This window comes from Dreissena polymorpha, chromosome 1 (assembly GCF_020536995.1).
Source record: "Dreissena polymorpha isolate Duluth1 chromosome 1, UMN_Dpol_1.0, whole genome shotgun sequence".
NCBI lineage: Eukaryota > Metazoa > Mollusca > Bivalvia > Myida > Dreissenidae > Dreissena > Dreissena polymorpha.
In genome coordinates this window covers 156,380,159-156,388,703 of record NC_068355.1, presented here as the reverse complement: position 1 = coordinate 156,388,703, position 8,545 = coordinate 156,380,159, and the positions used below count along the sequence as shown (strand labels likewise).

General features: G+C 34.2%; 1 pseudogene; it reads right to left on the bottom strand.

Annotated features, from left to right (window-relative positions):
- Positions 1-6,525: 6,525 nt before the first annotated feature.
- On the bottom strand, positions 6,526-7,939 carry LOC127859975 (uncharacterized; annotated as a pseudogene).
- Positions 7,940-8,545: the final 606 nt, after the last annotated feature.

The following is an 8,545-nucleotide window of genomic DNA, read 5'->3' as shown; positions in this document are numbered from 1 at the left end:
GTTCGTGTATTTTTATATACTTTTTTCTATGTCTGTTTTAATTTTTATTTTCTAAATTATACAATTGTATACGCAAAGCACTCAATTACTGCCTACCAAAATACCAAAATAGACGTGTAATTAAGTGGTATAAAGATTAGCAAGTAAATACGTGTAATATCAGTGGAACTTTATTAAATGCGTTATTCGCAGATTTTCACAAACCGTTCTTTTTTAATTGAGCTTTAAGTTCATTATTTACTCAAACAAAACAAAATCTCGAATTTAGTGCAAGCAATTTTAACTCCTCAGCAATGGTTCATTGATCTGTGCATAGAATATCTATAACACATTACAAATTTGCCGTTAGTTTTGGTCTTAAATAATGTTCGCTGTTAAACTCATGGTGGCATTGACTGGCAAAATAATTTGATAGTGTTTGGCATTCGTTAACAGATTAATCGATCTTGGGAAGTAATAACGTAAGCTTATATTACAAGTGCGGCAATTCGTATTACTATAGAAATCAAAGCGGTGAAGGCACTGTAGGTGTTCGCTGTTGTATAAGTTTAGAAGTTTAGACGCAACTCAGTTAAAAAAAATATGTTGTAGCTTTTTATATTGCAAATTTTAAATGAACACAACCCATTCAAATTTATAAAGAGTGTGTCTTAAAGCACAGGTCAAGATGTGTTTTTTTTTAATCATTAATACAAAATATAATTTAAGCTTCATTTTGGGAAAAAGGGCTTAATGCATATGCATAAATTGTCATCCCAGTAACAGAGACTCTCTTTAAACAAAAAACATTTTAAAATCAGAAATGTCGTCATTGATTAGCTTGTGCACATTGCACAGGCTAATCACTTTGCACAGGCTTATCTTATTTGACATGCATTAAGCCCTGTTTTCCCTGAAAGCAGCCAATATGTACAGATTTCAATGATAAACACTAGACTGGCAAATCTCGTCTTACAAGCTGTTGAACACTATTAGTCATATATACCCACTGCAGTGTACCAGTAGTGAACTATAAACAGACAGATGTGGTGGTTATCTTTCCTAGCATTTTTTGTCTGCTGCAACAGGCAGTGGTTGTCTTTCCATAGTGTAGCTTACGCTTCTAAGCACATACTGATTTGCAAAATATGCTCTGTAAAATTAGTGTGAGCTAATGCTCACACTAAATCAAAGCGCTGAAGGCACTGAATTTGTTCGCTGTTGTATAATCTTAGACGCAACTCATTTTTCAAAATTATGTTATAGATTTTACATCGCAAGTTTGAAATGACCACAAACCATTCAAATTTATAAAGAGTGTGGCTTAAAACACAGGTCGAGATGTGTGTTGTTGTTTTTTCAAATCATTAATACAGCTAATCAGTGTGCACAGGCTAATCTTATTTGACATGCATTAAGCCTTGTTTTCCCTGAAAGCAGCCAATATGTACAAATTTCAATGATTAATGCAATACTGGCCAACCTTATCTTACAAGCTGTTAAATACACACTATGTACTTTACCAGTGAGAACAGGCAGATGCGGTGATTAAAGCAAACGCTTTTAGCATTCTGTCGTCTGCTAAATTTTACTGTAGTTATCCACACAGGCAGTCACGGGTTACGGTTCCTAGCGTAGCTAAGGCATACTGATTTGCAAAATTCGGTCTGCATGTTAGCTCACAAATAAAAATGGTGCAGTAACTCACAGTGGAATGCAATGGTATTTAATATTCAGTAAATGTATTTATGGGCATCATATGTGTGCTATTGCTATTAGAGGTTCGATTAAAATTATCCCCTTTTCGAAAATGGGGGAACAAAGCAACCGCACTGTCTATCTGTGCGCAATTTCCTGTCGCAACCATAATGGCCATATATACACTATATAGATTTTTTTTTAATGCAACCATCATAAAACGTCGTTTTGAGTGAAGCGCTCGTCTTCCTATATAAAAGGTCAAGATAACACTTGGTGTCTAAGGTCATATTATGCCATCAAATAGCTTGAACATTCCTGTGTAAGCTATAGCTTCGTCGAATACTGGGGAATTCGTTTATAACTTGGTACAACCGTTATCACGTGCCGCGTATAACAACCGTCTCCCTATTTAAAACTTGAAGGCCACATGTAAATGTCAATTATTAAAATTGATACAAAACACCTGAAAAATTCCTGATTACTCCTTAACGTTGAAATGGATTTTAAAGATTTTACAATAAAGTGGACCAAATGCAATATATTAGAAGACGGCCTGTCACGTGGTTCACTTGTCTCCATAACTCAAATGTCAAATTCACACTTAAAAGATCAAATTTGACGATAAACAGCATATATGGACTGTTAAGTAATTGTTTATTATTCCGTGTTAACGCAGCATTAATGACAAAAATAAGGCTCTGTCTCCCTACCTCAGAGTAAATAAGCTTTTTCAAGGTTTCACATCTCTTGTTCAGTTAGATCTATTCAATTGATATCTTACTAAGTTCGTACCTTCTATCAGGTCAAGGGTTCAAAAATAGTCGCCCTTTAAGTAAATTAATCGCTAGAGGGCGATCATTGCACTCTTGTTTTCAAATCTATATGTCAAAACTGGTCACGCACCAGGTCTTCCATCATTAATATAGACTTGTAGTGTAAGTACATTAACAAGATCTCCAAAACCCAAGGGTCAATGGTTTTATATTATTACCCTCGTTGGTTTCGACAACTGACCTCGTCCTGACCAAGCGATTTACTGCAATCATTTCCCCCTCCTGTTTTGGAAATCTTTGATATTGTTATTATCAATGGTCAATCCGCAAATCCGTGAGCAAGTCATTTTAATACAAGCATTGAAAATATTCGAAAATAGAAAGACACAAATAATATGTTTTCATCCGTGTTGATGTTTTACTTTAGATCACACCTCAATGAGGTAAGGTGTTTAATCAATGACAAACTACTGCCTATTCTCTTCTTGTGCTATCAGTCCATTTTCTACACTTTGTATTCATTCTGTAAAGCGCGTTTATCATAACGCTCTACTTTATCAATTACTTCTAACATTATCAAATGTGCTCTGAACTTTTTGCAGCATGTCAATTTTTACAACAGGTAGGATGAAACTGCGTATTGATAACGTTTTACAGAAGCGAATCTGACAATAGCAATATTATCCCGTTTCAATGCTGTCAAACTACATAACATGATCAAGTCATTTCTGAAGCATCTTTGCAGATAGTTACTCATTTAATAATGTGTATTACATTTGAAGTGTCGTTTTGATATATGCAATTAGTACCTTTTCAATATTACCACGTTTGCTTGTTTGGTTTAATGTTCGAATGTATATTTTATCGATAAATATTGTTCAAACTAAAGTGTATGCGGAAATAGAGTAAATAATCGTGAAATGCGGAACAAATTCTTGAAAAGTAATTTACAGTGGTGATTTATCGCTTGCAGTGTTCTCATAAAAATATATTTGTATTGGTGTAATAAATACAGAGTTTTTTATTTAAATGCGTTTTTCTCCAAAAAATGAAAATGGTAGTTAGAGCACTATAGCATTAAAGCGACGAGCTGATTAAGCTTGACCGTCTTGATAATAATAACGATATGTATCCCACCTGAATGCATGTGACATTTGGTATTTGTACAATATCTCATGTTTGTGATTATCTTATTAGTATAAATGTATTTTTGTTGTTTTAATAACAGAGTCTGTAACTTAGTTGGTTATAAATAAAAACACACACGCTAAATTATTGTATTCAGTGGCACTTTTTGTTTATTTAAGAAATAGAAAACCTCACTGAGGGCCCTATGGCAGAATAGTGACCAGCCAGGAAGCCCCAAATAGTATATGGACCGAAGCCATTGGGCCTGAAGTGAGGTTTTCTATTTCTTATATTTTACCGAACATTTTTGTGCAGACAATTGTCAATAGAAATAAAAATTAATAACACAATATGAATTCCATAAATATTTATCAGTAACTAGTATTATTATGTTCCGTATTATTGTTTTGCGCGAGTTGTCTCCCTTCGAAAGTTGGACACGGAAAAATTCGCTTCTTTATACAAAATTCTTTTTATTGTAAAGCATTTCCCATATTGAGATACATTTTATATAGAAATACTGCTTATATCACAGAAATCATGTTGCAAAACATTGATCCGAAATATAGCATTTAATTTTTGTATTTTTTAAGATGTGATAAATAATTTAAAAAGAACACACACTCGTGACCACAGGTGAAGGGCGCGTGGCCAAGTCACTTTAACACTATCAATTTGTCATAAAACAACACTTTTTATCATATTGACAACATTTTTTTTTATTTTTTTCTGATATAATATATATGAACAAGGTAGGTATCTCTTGACACAGGAAAATCACCTTCATCAACATTTTAAGCCATTAAGTGCCTTAATGGCGGTCGATTTTCGTAATCTATGTACCATTTTGAAGGGAAAGGTTGCCTCGTGGCGAAAAATGACCACGAACGGCTACTTGCCAACACTTACTGCAAGAAAAACTTATCGAACTTGAAGAAATTCTAGGTCGGCTTCGATCTGACCGAAAGTTCAGTGCCGATTTTTACAAGAGTAAAAGTACCGAAAAAACCCAGCTAGCGAACATAATCCGCATTATTACAATAAACAAATACGAGTTTATCAAACTAAAACACAGATTTGTCTTTTTGTACACACCAAACACTAATATAATCGTTAAGTTTAAATGTTTATTTCAAGCATGTACGATGATCCGTCCTTCACCTTACGCTATTTATCGAACTTTTGGTTCCGCGCTTCAGAATTACCGAGTACCTGAAACCGAGAACCGTATTGAAATTGTGCGTCTAATCGACATAGAACTTGACACGAAATTGCCGATAAAAAATGCCGATTTACAATTATTTCGACGTTATAACGCAAACAAAAGGACAAATCTGTGTTGTAAGTTGATAAACTCTTATTTGTTTATTGTACCAATGCGTTTTATGTTCGGTAGCTGTGGTATTTCGATAGTTTTACTCTTGTAAAATCGGCACTGAACTATCGGTCAGATCGAAGCCTACCAAGTATTTCTACGAGTTCGAGAAGTATTTTCTTGTAGTTTATGTTGGCAAGTAGCCGTTTGTGGTCATATTTCGTCACGAGGCAACCTTTCCCAACAAAATGGTACATAGATTACGAAAATCGACCGCTATTTAGGCACTTAATGGCTTAAAATGTGGATGAAGGTGATTTTCCTGTGTCAAGAGATACCTACCTTGTTCATATATATCATATCAGAAAAAAAAATTGAATTTTGTTTTTGTCAATATGATGAAAAAAAATTTTTTATGACAAATTGATAGTATTAAAGTGACTTGGCCACGCGCCCTTCACCTGTGCTCGTGACCTGCCAAACGAATCGTTACTACATGTATTAATAATTTGTACGGTTTTATTGTTGTGCGCGAGTTGTCTCCCTGCGGAAGTTGGACACGGAAAAATTTGCTTCTTTGTCCAATATTCATTTTTATTGTAAAGAATTTCACATATTGAGATACATTTAATATAAACATATATGCTTTTATTTCAGACACCATGTTTCAAAACATTGATCATAAATAAAGCATTCAATTTTTGTATTTTTTAAGATTTGATTAATAATTAAAAAAACACACACTTGTGGCCTGCCAAACGAATCGTGCGTTTACCTTAAAGTGGCCTTTTCACATATTTTGGCATTTTTTAACTTATTCATTAAATGCTTTATATTGATAAATGTAAACATTGGATCGTAAAAGCTCCAGTAAAAAATCAAGAATAAAATTAAAAAAAGGAAAAGAACATTGCCCGGAGCAGGTTTCGAACCAGTGACCCCTGGAGTCCTGCCAGAGTCCTGAAGTAAAAACGCTTTAGCCTACTGAGCTATTCCGCCGAGTACACATACTTAACGTATTGTATACCTTATATAAGAAATCTTCGTAGTTTCACAAAATTTAACGACAAAAACAGAACTCTCCAAATTATTCAATCGTTTCGCGTTGCAACGCTTTATAATTTTTAGGTTTTAAAATCGTCAAAAGATGCATATAATGGCTATATTAGCCCATGGTAAATGTTCAGTATTACTGTTTCCTCACAAATAGCATAACTAAAACGAAAATTTGCGAATCTGAAACAACTTTTTTCAATTTTGTCAATTTACCAAAGCGTGAAAAGATCCCTTTAAGTATATAAAGCAAAAATCTCTGTGTTGAAAAACTTGCACAAATGATACAAATAACCATTCTAGCGGGCACTATTCCATTCTAAATAGCGCCCGCGGACTAGATCCGCGCGCATCTTTACAGGGCACTATTCAAAATAATGGAATGTGTAGTTTATATACGCAAAGAAGAAACAAATTTATGTGAGGTATAATATATGTATGTAGTAGAGGACAGAAATAAATGTTATCCATTTAATATATGAGTGAAACAAAATTTTGACCACGAGCGTTTTAACTTTACACATTCAGAGTGTGTTTTGTACAATTACACGTGGAGCAGTTGACATTTGATAGTGTTCAACATAGTTTATGCGCCATATCATCTAAAAGAGTTATCACACTGTTCACGTCAACAATGGTACATTTATTTTCAAGTTCTTTCGTCGAGTCCATATTTTGCCAACTAAGATAGTGTAAGCTACGCCATCTAGCCATAGACTTGAAATGTACAGTAGGTAGGATATAGCTCTATTAGCCCGGCGTGTTGGGGTAGAAATAGGGTGTGGGACAGACCTGCGCCGTGCAATTGCAATCAGAATATCTGTTTGTGACACCATTATCAATTGATCCCTCAATTCAAGAAGATCTAGTTGAAGATCCAGTATTGTGTGTTTACAGAAATGTTATATCGCGTCTGCAATTAGTTCTTCTTCATTCCTTATTTTTCTTGATACTGTTCCTGAAGGATTTCTTGGATGTGCCAAATAATCTCGACGCCACAGAAATAAAAAAGTCAAATTATTACAATTGATCCTGTCGTTTATTGCTAGTCCGTGTTGTCAAAGGAAAAACGTTCTGAATTCCTCTAATTTAGGAACGTGGGTAACTTGATGTTGATTTAATGGACTATCGTATCCAACCGTAGTTTACATCATACACGGAAATAGTGTAGGTTGTTTAATATCACTGGCTCGAATATATCCGTTATATAGTTTGCCCCATGTTGTATCCAAGGCACCATGAGGGTGACCATCCAATAGCAGAATTCTTACATGTTCTGATTTCATATTTAACATTTCAAGCAAAAGGAAGACATTATAAAAGTCAGTCATAGTGTGATACAAGTTTGCATATTCATATCTTTGAACAACAATCGTGTAGAGCTCGGCATATCTTTCACTCCCATACGAAGATTCTATAAAATCTATCGCGTTCAACCATTTATGTAAATGACTTACTTTATTGAATTGAAAATTTTTTAATCCAGTGAGGCACTTTAATGTAAAATATCTTTTTGAAGCTTATAATACTCGTCATCCTCGCTTTGATTTAATACCTCAGAAATGTCTTCTCCACCAGAGCGGCCATAACCTCTGTCAGGAAGTACCACAACAGCGCCCATTTATGTTCAAATCCAACAAAATTTCCATTGCAGAACTCTTGTTTCTGAATTGTGCAGAAGAATCTATAATATAGCTTCATTTCGTCAACAAATTCTGATTTAACTGGTATCACTACATCAATTGAGAAATAACTTTTGAAAACAAAATGATATCTTGTCGTCACTCAAGATGAACATGTAACAAATGTTTTTTGGGGAAGTACAATGCCCTTGGGGTGACTAAAACCATCGAAACTTAGTCAATACTCAACCACAAGTGTTCAAACACGATGAGAAATATTACCAATATCAATGAGTACTTTATGTATGGCAAAGACAAGACACACGTGTACAACGCACTGCCATCAACACATCTTGGTTCAACGCCATGGAATGGTAAATGCAAATGCAATGTGGGTTAAACCAGTTTTATGTAGCACCAAACCTGACACTTGGTCCAGAATTATTCATTAAACATGTTTGTGTTCAGAAAAAATAACATCATAACATCACTATTTAAATCATTTACCCACCAGAGCACTGCAATCGTAATTGTGTTTCAGGCACGATGAAATAAAACCAAAACAAGTTTAAACTAGTTCCCATGTGCATTAAAAGGCTAAAAGAAACATAGCATTACATAGTTGTAATATTTATATCATCGTCGTGCAATGCAGTAAGGTGCCGCAATAAGTTTATAAAAGACCAAATTACAAAGCTCGGTTGTGTTCAGCTGTACCAAATAAACATTATACAGTCACATGGTTTCAAATAAGTTATATTGTCTCATATAGAAAAAAAAATATTACAGGCAGTAAATATTAAATACTATTATTTCACAAAAACATACATTTATAATCTTAAAAGCCTTGAACCAGAAATATCCGTTTCAGATGACCTATATATGTAAGCAAGTAATATGTAAAACAATCGCGGGCTCGGTTTTAAATCCAAGTCTTCATGAAGGAGAACATTATTGTTTACATGACCTTTTCT